Source organism: Anabrus simplex, chromosome 7, assembly GCF_040414725.1.
Source record: "Anabrus simplex isolate iqAnaSimp1 chromosome 7, ASM4041472v1, whole genome shotgun sequence".
Lineage (NCBI taxonomy): Eukaryota > Metazoa > Arthropoda > Insecta > Orthoptera > Tettigoniidae > Anabrus > Anabrus simplex.
In genome coordinates, this window is record NC_090271.1 from 347,879,238 (window position 1) to 347,891,393 (window position 12,156).

Consider the following 12,156-nt stretch of genomic DNA (forward strand, 5'->3'; position numbering starts at 1 on the left):
GCACACTAATTTTACTACTCTATGAACCCATTTCATCCCTGCCTTCCCACTATACTTCACCATTTCAGGTCTAATTTCATCTATTCCTGCTGCCTTATGAAAATGGAGTTTATTTACCATCCTTACCACTTCCTCAAGCATAATTTCACCAACATAATTTTCCTCCTCCCCATGAGCTTGGCTGTTTGCAACACCCCCAGGATGATTTCGTTTTACATTGAGAACATGTTCAAAATATTCCCACCACCTCTCCAGTGATTCCCTGGGATCTCTTATGAGTTCACCTGAATTACTCAAAACACTGTTCATTTCCTTTTCCCTCCCTTCCTAAGATTCTTTATTACTGTCCAGAAAGGTTTCCCTGCTGCTTGACCTAGCCTTTCCAGGTTATTACCAAAATTTTCCCAGGACTTCTTTTTGGATTCAACAACTATTTGTTTCGCTCTGTTTCCTTCATCTACGTACAAATCCCTGTCTGCCTCGGCCCTTGTTTGGAGCCATTTCTGATAAGCCATCTTTTTACGTTTACAAGCTGCTCTCACTTCATCATTCCACCAAGATGTTCGCCTTTTCCCATCTTTACACACAGTTGTTCCTAGGCATTCCCTTGCTGTTTCTACTACAGCATCCCTGTATGCCACTCATTCACTTTCTATATCCTGAACCTGCTTACTGTCTACTGTTCGAAACTTCTCACTAATCATATCCACGTACGTCTGTCTGATTTCCTCGTCCTGGAGATTTTCTACCCTTATTCATTTGCAGACAGATTTCACTTTCTCTACCCTAGGCCTAGAGATACATAGTTCACTACAGATCAGATAGTGGTCTGTATCATCGAAAAATCCGCGGAAAACTTGTAGATTCCTAACAGATTTCCTGAATTCAAAGTTTGTTAAGATATAGTCTATTACGGATCTGGTACCCCTAGCCTCCCATGTGTAGCGGTGAATAGCCTTATGCTTGAAGAATGTATTTGTAACAGCTAAACCCATACTAGCACAGAAGTCCAGCAAACGCTTCCTATTCCCATTAGCTTCCATATCTTCCCCCACATTTACCAATCACCCTTTCGTATCCTTCAGTTCTCTTCTCAACTCTCGCATTGAAATCGCCCATTAGCACTATTCTATCCCTGACCATGATGTCACTCAATGCTTCATAAAACTTGTCAACTTCTTCCTCATCTGCACCCTCACATGGTGAATACACGGACACAATTCTAGTCCTAATTCCTCCAACTGACAAATCTACCCACATCATTCGCTCATTTACGTGCCTAACAGAAACTATATTGCGTGCAGTGGTATTCCTGATAAAGAGCCCTACCCCAGACTCTGCCCTTCCCTTTCTAACACCCGTCAAGTACACTTTATAATTTCCTATCTCTTCCTCATTATCTCCCCTTACCCGAATATCAGTTACTCGTAGCACATCCGGATGCATCCTCTTTGCTGACTCAGCCAATTCTATCTTCTTTCTTCCATAAGCCCCATTAATATTGATAGCTCCCCATCGAATTCCATTTTGTTCGCCAAGTTGTTTCTAAGGAGTCCCTTGCTTGTCAAATGTTAAAATGTTCTGAGCTCGGTAAATTCATGAAGCAGGATGCTACCCTACTTGCACATAGTCCAAGTGAGGATGTCTCCTCTAACGGGTTATTGACCACCGGTGAATTGTATAGTCCTAGCCGCCTGAGCACAAGGAGGGCCATGACTCAGAATATGTCCGAGATGGCCACTCCCATTCCATAGCAACTGGTATCCCTACTCTCAGGACCACTTACTAGGCCACTCAGCCGTTGTCCATAGTTCACGAACTAGGACGTGACTACAGTAACTCACAAACCTGAACCATAACAAATAACATGATATATAATTCTGTACCAATCACTTGGTAAAATTTACACTGTACATACATACCTCATGTTGTATCCTTTATAGCAGATTCAAACACACATTATTTTCACTCAATATATTAATTAATAAGGACAAGGTGCCCCAACTAGCGTTATGATTTGAAACCAGGTATTTACTAAGTGCATCCCTAACCTAACACAACGCTCACTTCTTAAATCTTGACTTCTGGGTCTTTCCAATTGCCACAACCATCTATAGGTTGGTTGGTTGCTCCAAAACATCACCACCCAGGAAACACTGCACCAATTCCCCTCATCTTCATCCAGATTGCAGACTGCTTTGCCTATTACTGACAGTTTAGAAGCACGATATTTCGTCCCATTTTGACCTCGTATATACATTGAATAAGAAGCACCATCACCGTTTGAGAATACCAAGTAATGTCACTGTATGAGGTATTAACATAGACACATCAGCATGCTAGGTGACATGAAATCAAATCTTAGCAACGTACATTGTCATGTCAGGTGTTTGCGAAGAAAATATCAAATTAAGTGAAGCGAAGAGAACTGCAGCCAAACGAGTATGAATGAAAACTGTTCACACATTGAGTCCATACTGGTTATGGAATCTGAATGCATATCGGACAATGTAAAAAGAATAATGACCCCAGTTCTATTCTCGCGTAAGTTTATAGAGTCTCTCTCCACGATAAATAGCAACAAGCATGTTGTATTCTTCCAAAAAGGTAATGCAGGTAATGAACAATTGGGCTATATTTCATCAAGTTGTAATTAGTTCTGTGAACCACATATTACCTCCTCACTGCATATATAAAGGCTGCCCACAATGTGCATTCCCTCAGCGAGGAAAAATCCATAGTCTTATAAAACATCACCGTGTAGCATCTTCCACCAACTGCTCACTGGGAATGTCCATTAACGAGCAATGCACTCTTGACTCTGTAATTGTGCAGTAATAAAGCTCGCGTAAAATGCTTGTGCCGCACCCACTTTGCGGTATCAATTTTGTACTCAACAGTAACCTCAATAGCAATAATCAGTAACTGTAACAGTCATGCCCAATAATACCAATAACCTCGTAGCACGCACACACATATATATAGACTCGCTCCATGCAGCACAGCGTCCGCCTAAATCCATATGTTGCAACACTTTAAATGAACTTCAACTGTCTTTACTGATATAGTAGCTGTTTTCCTGGTTGCATAAACAGATTCCTGTGCAGATTCATACACAAATTAAGATTACACCAATATAAAGAAACATAGCTACATAATTCCCTACAACCAAATTCTTCTTAGAATATAATGTTATTACATCTCAATTCAAAACTCACAAGATATTTACTACTTTATATTAAAAAGTATTTTATGAAAATTTCCTAACCTAAAATTGCGAGTCATACACTCGTACAGTTACACTAATATGCTCTTCAAAGATGTTAGAATAAATCACGACGTCGTCTAAATATGAAAATAGGCAGAAAATTTCAAATCACCAAAGACAGAATCAAGAATTCGACTCAGCACTTGGCCACCTACCGAAATGCCCATTGGTACTGTACCAGGAATGCCTATGGGCCATATAATTTTTATAATTCATTATTTATTAAAGAACTGCTCAGCTTTAGCATTGAAACAGCTGTACGGACAAAAGTTAAAGTTCTTGATTCCGCTGCATGCTGTAGGAGTGAGAGAGACAGCGTGAGCGGGGAACAGGCTGAGTGACGTAATCGCCACATGTTCTCGACCCTCCCCTATGGAATAGTCTGGAAATATTTTCATACCTTTAAATGGCTTAAGTTACAGAAATAAGAGCTACACCAGCGTGAAGCCCGCATTTTGAAATGGTAATAGCCAAAATTTGAAGTCAATCCATTCAGTAACTTTGAAGATATTGAGGTAGAAAGTTCACCGTACGAGACCACGTTTCCATCGCTTGAAGCAGCGAGCCAGCCCACGACGGGTATATGACGTCAACGACTCGCCGTGTACACTCAGTTGAAATCTACAACTCAACCAGGGAAGGCGATAATACTGTTGAGTCGCGCTGCACAAATTGAAATCCGTGCTGAAATACATGGAAGTTCGCCGTAAGAGACCTTGATACTTAGAAATTTCAACCGCGTCGGGGACTTGTGAAATATTTCAAAGTGCCTCTAAGTTGAAACTTCATGTTATAAAACTAAGGAATTTTCTACCGAGTTGTGTGAATGTTGAAGGTGCATTTAGGTTGAATTTAATACAAGTGCTAGACTTGTCAATTTCTATCGCGTTGTGGACTTTGACTGTTTTCAGTGTCTATTCAAACTCTGTCACTACCAGGTACAGCATTATGGACATTGAAAGGACTGTGTGTAATAATTTAAACTTATGATTGTTGACATATTTATGAATTTCGAGACTTTTCGCCGTATGTTTCATCTTTGAATATGACTTTGAACTGGTCAATGTGTTATGATAGTCAAACACTCAGTGATTAGTAAGATCAAATGTGGACAATTTTTCACATATTTAGTGAATGTTTGAACAGTGTTATTAGAAAAGAGACTGAACCTTAAGGACATTTTATGTCAGTTACAGGAATGTGGACTCTTGTAAGCCTAACTTACACAGAAAATCTACTTAAGAAGTGTGTTCTAGAATTGTAGAGACTGTTGAATATGTCGTGTATGAACTGAATTTACGGATGATTTTCCATTAACTGTGACATTAACCTTCATTCTGAACTTGTTATGTGTTTTAAATGTCATGAACTGTGCCCAATCTCACACTACATGGACTGTGCATTTATAAACTGTGCGTTTAAAACTCTGGTGACTTAAGAACTGAAACATTTCTAGTGTAAATATTTTAAACCAAGACCTGTGTTTCAGACTGTGCTAAAAGACTGTGTTATTTCGAGTTTTATGTTACCTGCTGCATTACGAAGTGCAAGTATAATTTTAAAGTGCAATACTAGTCACTCTTAACAGACAGTGCTACGTTTTCGTATTACCATGTCAATTGAACTTTCCCGTGTGTCCATTATCTCTGACAACACCAGAAATCTTGACATTGTTGAAACCTCGTATTTCTTCAAACATCAAATTCAACATGGGACAGGCTACATCGTTGGAGGAGATGCGTGGTACATCGAGGGACGATACGTGGTACACTTGCACTTGGTATGTCGAGGGATTTGAAATGTGGTACGCCATTGTTGGTGCTGAGTTCGACCTCATGCTGATCATCGTGGGAGTTTCAGTCGCCGATCTGCGGAGCTGCATTTCTTCTGTTCATGTTTGCTGAATTCAGGTGATATGAGTGCACTTTACAATTTTTCTCTGGTGAATAATCTCACCATATTGCACTAAGACAATAACTGACTCTTTACAAAGGCAATTTATCACCCACAATTCTTGAGTGCTACGTTAGTCAAGTGCAAGTGCCTAATTCATTTTTTAAAAAAATTATCGTGTGAATTTCAATTCTACAACCTAGATAGACTGTAGGAAGTAATCTAGATGAACTGTAGGTCTATTTATGACGATAAGTCAATTTAAAAAGACTTTAGGATTTTCTGAAGCAAGTGTGTATTTTGAAATCATGTTCAATTTATTTCAATTTAAATAGACTTTAGGATGTCACAGAAGTGATTTACAAGATTCAATGTTTAATTTGAACTTTTGAAACCATAGTCCATTGATGAATTAATTTAAACTTCAGGTTTTCATAAGAACAGTTAATGATATAAAGACCCTCCCTGGCTCAGACGGCAGTGCGTCGGCCTCTCACCGCTGGATACCGTGGTTCAAATCCCGGTCACTTCATGTGAGATTTGTGCTGGACAAAGTGGAGGCGGGACAGGTTTTTCTCCGGGTACTCTGGTTTTCCCTGTCATCTTTCATTCCAGCAACACTCTCCATTCTCATTTCATAGCATCTATCAGTCATTAATAAATCACTTTGGGGGTGGCGACCCCATCGAACTCGTAGCCTATATCTGCTTCATTCATTCCATCCCTGACCTGGTCAATGACTGGAAAACAGGTTGTAGGTTTTCATTTTCATTTATTTCAGTTCATGATATAAGTATTTATTTTGAATCATATTTTTGAATTGATGAGTGGAGATTTAATTGGACTTTAGGGTCAACTTATATGAATTGTAGGATTTATTTATGTGAAGTTATTAAGAATAAGAAATGATTTGGACATTTTCAGACGTCAAGAGAACATATGCGACGAAAGATTATGTTTTGTTCAACTTTACCAGCATTTAAGAATTCTGGAATTTAATTTTAATTTGAACATGTTCATGTGAGAATATATTTTCAAGACAGTCTCTAGTATTTAAATGAATAATAGAAGCAGGGTGGCTTTTATTCAGATCTTGAATAAATTTATCATAAAAAGTTATACCACCTATTATTCGCCCTGCGAAACTCCTTCTCTGTACCGGCTCCAAAAGTACCGCACACTACCTGAGATCTTTCCCATGCTCTTGAGCCCAACAACTTTTCCTGGTACAGAGAACGTAATAATAATAGATGGCGCTCCAGATGTGTTAGGCCTCGATTGGAGCTGGACGAAGTAAAATTAATAGATGACATGCAAGACGTGTGTATTTTGAAATCATATTCAATCTATTTCAATTTAAATAGACCTTAGGATCTCACAGAAGTGATTTACAAGATTAAATGTTTAATTTGAACTTTTGAAACCTTAGTCCATTGAATTAATTTAAGCTTTAGGTTTTCATAAGAACAGTTCATGATATAAGTACTTATTTTGAATCATATTTTTGAACTACTCAGGACTTCACATAACCTTCGCTTATAACACACACTTACACAGTTCATGTGCTCTCTGTCTCTCTTAGTTTCTCACTAGTTCTCGCACTACACAGTTTTACATTTGTATTTTTAATCGGCTGATGATGACCCAGATTGGTGGTCGAAACCGGTACCGCTTTTAACCAAATAAGAATGTAACACTACATTTCTTATTTACTTGTATTGAATAGATTGAACCACTTAATTTCTTGTTTCAGTTTAATTTCACACCAGACAAATGATGGGGCTGTACCTTAATTAAGGCCACGGCTGCTTCCTTCCAAATCCTAGGCCTTTCCTATCTTATATAAGTGACTGATCTTCATCTTCTTCTGGATTTTATGATTTGAAATCGCTCAGTGCTATAACCCCTATTGTCTTATATTGCTTCTTGAACTGCTTTTCTGAAAGACTTATCCTTTAATTTTTTGTTTTCCTATGCATTGTTTTTGTATTTTTAATCGGCTGATGATGACCCAGATTTGTGCTCGAAACCAGTACCGCTTTTAACCAAATAAGAATGTAACACTACATTTCTTATTTACTTGTATTGAATAGGTTGAACCACTTAATTTCTTGTTTCAATTTAATTGTGATACAGTTCAATACAGAACATTATAAAATTTGTCACAGGTGAACAATATAGTGGTAGTGGAAAGTGTTTTTGAAGACTTTATTTGTAAAGTATGATATAACGTTTTATTTGTAATGACCTAACCTGTACTGTGTAATATTTGTAACATATGTATTTGTAAATAGTAGATTTCTATTCTGTACTTACTGGAAGTATCTAGAAAATTGTTGAACAGGGTGTGTGCCTTTTGTGGGTTATGTTTTCTAGAAGGAATTTTCTAACTATTCTGGGAATGGAAGATTCGCGAGCGTGTGTATTCGAGAATGTTAGTTAAAGTTCGCGACGGAAGTAGGAATTGTGATTGGTGAACCTAGGAGGGGATGGGCGGACTAATGCATTCTGATTGGCTACTCCAAGGCCAGAGTTTTCCTGTATATAGTGAGCGAGGCTGCGTTAGCAATAATTCAGTCTTGTCTTGGCCTGATCTGCCTTTAGTCTGTGTTGGTCTGCGTCGTGTGCGACGCCTCGCTTCCAGGATGGGGCACCCTCGGGTAAGCACTCTTACTTTCCGTTCCGGTTAAAATTTCCGTAATGTTCGGTTGCTATTTCATATAGGAGTCTGCCCTAGCCTAACCTAGATTTGCCAAATTAATTATTTATGACGTCTTAGTTTTTCTGCTGGGGTTCCCTGTTTGTTTTCGAGGCATTCCCATTTCTTATTTCACTAAATATGTAGATTGAGATTTAATACATTTACCTTGGGGTTTGCCTCTTGTAGTTCAGTGTCACTTGATATACGCTAGAGTTTAGGAGAGTACATTCACTTCACTATAAATTGTAATTGTTTTTATGTTGCTTTTAACCTACTAACTTGCATTGTACTACTGGATTTGTAACTAGTTGTATAGTTAGTTTGAAGTTTGAAACTCGTAGTGAAGCCCATTATCAAAGAACTTCTAAGATATGTGTATCACGGAGCTTATAGTTCGTAAGTTGTAATTTGGTGGATTTTGTTTCAGAATGTATTTGTAAAATTTCACTTGTAAATAATATTTTTCAAATTTAAGGAGCACGGCGATTTATTTCGGAATCTGCAGTCTAAGCCATGTCCATGCCCTCGGTAGGTCCTGCCTGTTTCCACTTTCCTGGTTTATTATCCACTAGTTGGCCCTTCTGATATTTCGTATTATGTTGTTGATGGTTGAGATCCGCGTAGGCCAGCTGATGTTTCTCTCAGTGTTTAGTGTTTTCTGGTAGTGTGTAGTTGCTCTTACTTCCCTCCTTTATTGTGTTTAGTACTTGTTTTGTGTAACCACTGTAGTAATGGTTACAAAATTTTTATCTTTAAAAACCCTCCATTGTTGGTATCACGAGCAGACCAACTTAACACTCGTAGAGCGAGAGACAGACTGTGTATCAACACAGGTGGCTAGAGCGCCATCTTCAATGAGAAACTGTAAGTTTTACGTCACATTCGGGTAATGTTATCGCTAATGGCGACGTCAGTCAAGGAGAAGTAGGAATAAAGGAAGTGCATCACCAAGGCAGGCTTGGTTTGGCACAACATCGATCCGGTCTCGAACTGGGTCCGGCATTTTCTCCTGAAAGTCATCCCGTGGGGTTTCTACTTTCACAACCGTGAAGCCGCCGTCGCTGCTAGCAGGATTCATTCGTGTCTCCACAGCCATCGTGTTGGCATGCAGGGCACTCACTTGCTCTGCTGGGCCTCGAACTCCGGGCTCCACAACAGTGAGCTTCTCTTCGGACCACTTCTCGTCCAGTTCGTTGTTCTGCTCAACGTCATTGTCGACCTTGGTTTCGAGAGAACGCACTTCGTGTTTATCCTTTAACTGTTCGCTCTTCTGTTCACTTAAGCCTTTATTCAGTTGGTCTGGATTAGTTCTCCATTCAGATCTCAGTTCACTAATGAGTTTGTCATAACCAGATAAGATTTTATTTTCAAGTTCACTAAACTTACTTTTACCAGGCGAGTTGGCCGTGCGGTTAGGTGGGCGAGGCTGTGAGCTTGCATCCGGGAGATAGTGGGTTTGAATCCCACTGTCGGCAGCCCTGAAAATGGTTTTACGTGTTTTCCTATTTTGACACCAGGCAAATGTTGGGGCTGTACCTTAATTAAGGCCACGGCTGCTTCCTTCCAAATCCTAGGCCTTTCCTATCTCATTGTTGCCATAAGACCTATCTGTGTCGGTATGACATAAAGGCACTAGCAAAAAAAAAAAAAAAAAAAAAAAAGAGAGAACCTACTTAGAAAAACCTGGAGCTGCTCGGAATTCATTTCACTCACAGAAATTTCTGCCGACTACAAAATACGCTACCAGATACTCTATTTTGACACCAGTTTTACGTTAAGAGGTTATCATGAGTTTATCACACTTGTTCATTCCACTTCTGACACCAGATGTAATGTGTTGGTGGGGTAAATAAATGAGTACAGAATCTGGTTGCGTCCTATATCTAAGATTTATTAGCTAAGCACTAAACTACACAGGACTTCACATAACCTTCACTTATAACACACACTTACACAGTTCACGCGCTCTCTGTCTCTCTAATTTCTCACTAGTTCTCGCAATACACAGTTTTACATTCACACACAAGGTTCCATGTCGCACGGCTACACGTTCTCTCCTTCACCGTCAGACCATACTATAGCACGCTAGTCTGACAATCACGGCAGTTCACACACTTCACAGCACTGGCAGTTGCTCACGACTGAACTATACCAACTGCAACCCAGGCAAGTCACTCCTCCCTTATATATCTGCGCCGGTCTTTCCAGAACAGTCCGGATGCTGGATGTGTCCAGGAACCTAGAGATGGAAGACTCCAGATTAATCGTCTGGTAATTTTCATAGTCCCATGCCACACTACCATGGACAGAAGTGAGAGGGGGGCCGGTCTAGCCCTTAAGTCTTGCTAGTGATTGGCGCACTCGAAGCGTAAGCGGGTGGGCTGATACGGTGATGTCCCCACCCATAGCGAGTTGGCATGGCGGACGCTGTAACCATTACAGTATCAGTCATAAATGTACACCACTATTAATGCCAAAAATCTTCTTTTCATTATTTAAATTTCCTGTTTTAACGAGCTGGGCCATTAGAGTCCTTAGGCCATTGGGAGATATGTTGAGTGATAATTGATTTCTGTTAATTCTTTATGTATAGTACATGCTGTGAGCATTAATAGTTTTATTTCATTTTAGTAGTGTGTTTCACATGCTGCAGGGCACAAGGACAAAAATGTACAGGAAATTATGCTTTAAATTTCTCTTTCCCGATGCTCTGCTTGTTGACTTACCTCCCTTACTTGTGTTAAGTCACGCATTGCACTTTACTGTATTGCTTGCCAGCTACACAGCACATGTAAACAGCCGATACCATGCGCTCATGTCTGTACTCCGTTTGCTAGTAGAGATTCTGATCATTTCTGCTTACCCCATGCATTTTCCTTGGGAATCTTGAGTGCCAATATTAACACTTCATCACCTGTATTCTGTTGCAAGTTCTTTGCACTACGTCACATGACATAAGAGATATGATTCAGTTACCCCTGGCAATTAACCCAACGGTTTAGGAAAAAAAATGGATGACAGTTCTTCTCTTACATTATTGGGTTTATTATGCCCGTAATTTTCCATAACATTTTTTCAGTCGCCTGTATACTGGCTATGATTGTAGATAATTCTGCTTTCTTACAACGTAGTATTACTACCAGATACTTAGAAGATTCTGCAAGATCATTGAGAAATCCTTGGTAAGTTCCTGTTCTAGAATTGCTTATTACATAAGGATAACTAGAAACACCTGGGATACTGTATTGAGGTCCTTGGTACATGAAGATTCCAGAGCTCATGTATGTTAAAACAAACACACACATATACTCTCTCTGTCCTGAGCAACTTGGAAAACTTAAACGGTTATGATGTAATATGTACCTAAGTTCCTTAACAATAATGCCTACTTGCCTGTAAATTTCCAAGTAGAGGCACAATATAGCTTAATCTTTATAGAAAATATGGAATGAGAACCATTTTGAAAATAGGCTCTGAAAGTGGGGGAATTCTTGACAAACGCACTGTAGAGCGTGTACTGGCAATCCACTACTTCTTTGGAATGTCAACACAACCAGTCATCTAGTCATAGTAATGAAACGCCATCTGTGAATTATGTCCGGCACCTCATTTTAGTCTTGAAAGTGACTACATATTATGTGTTATATGCATACCATTCCTCATCATGTGTAGCTTTCTTCTGTAACCCAGCCCCTCCAGTTGTCTGGCATTTTCAGATTGCCCGAATAGCAAGTTAAAAGTATTTGCATTTCAATCTATAGTTATGGCATTGAATAAATATTGAAACATTTCATAGAAGATAATATAGCGGAACTGAAAACATTAATGCTTTCATTCTTGAAACTAATGCTCTAATACTAGTATGTGCACTTTGGAGCATGGAGTTGGGGTTACAGCATGTCACTAAGTGTCGGCCAAGAAGAATTCAATTCAGTCATTAATTGCACCTATGAAAGGATACAATTAAATGGTTAAAACAGTATTGCTAGTTGTTCATAAGACAAGTTGGGAAAAAAAGGTAGGTAATTAAATTATGCAATTTATATAAGGCCATTAGGGAATCTGCCACTGAGCGACTGTTCTAAACCGATCGGTCAGTCGGTCGGTCGGAGACTCAAGATTTCTTTCAGTTCTACTGCATCTCTCTGATACTCATTCATCATGTCCCAAATTAGGTTCCATTATTTTGAACCCTTCTTAATCAAGTCTATCCACTGCAATCAGGGCGTTATTCAACCTCTCTTTGCTTCCATTTTCCTCAATCATATGTTAAAATAAATGAAACCAAGGATAT

At 39.2% G+C, this 12,156-nt stretch overlaps 1 protein-coding gene across 3 annotated transcripts in view; it reads left to right on the top strand.

The window, feature by feature from the left end:
- Nucleotides 1-12,156, top strand: part of LOC136877654 (delta(3,5)-Delta(2,4)-dienoyl-CoA isomerase, mitochondrial) — a 276,941-nt gene that overhangs the window by 64,297 nt on the left and 200,488 nt on the right. The gene's annotated exons all lie outside the window — the stretch shown is intronic.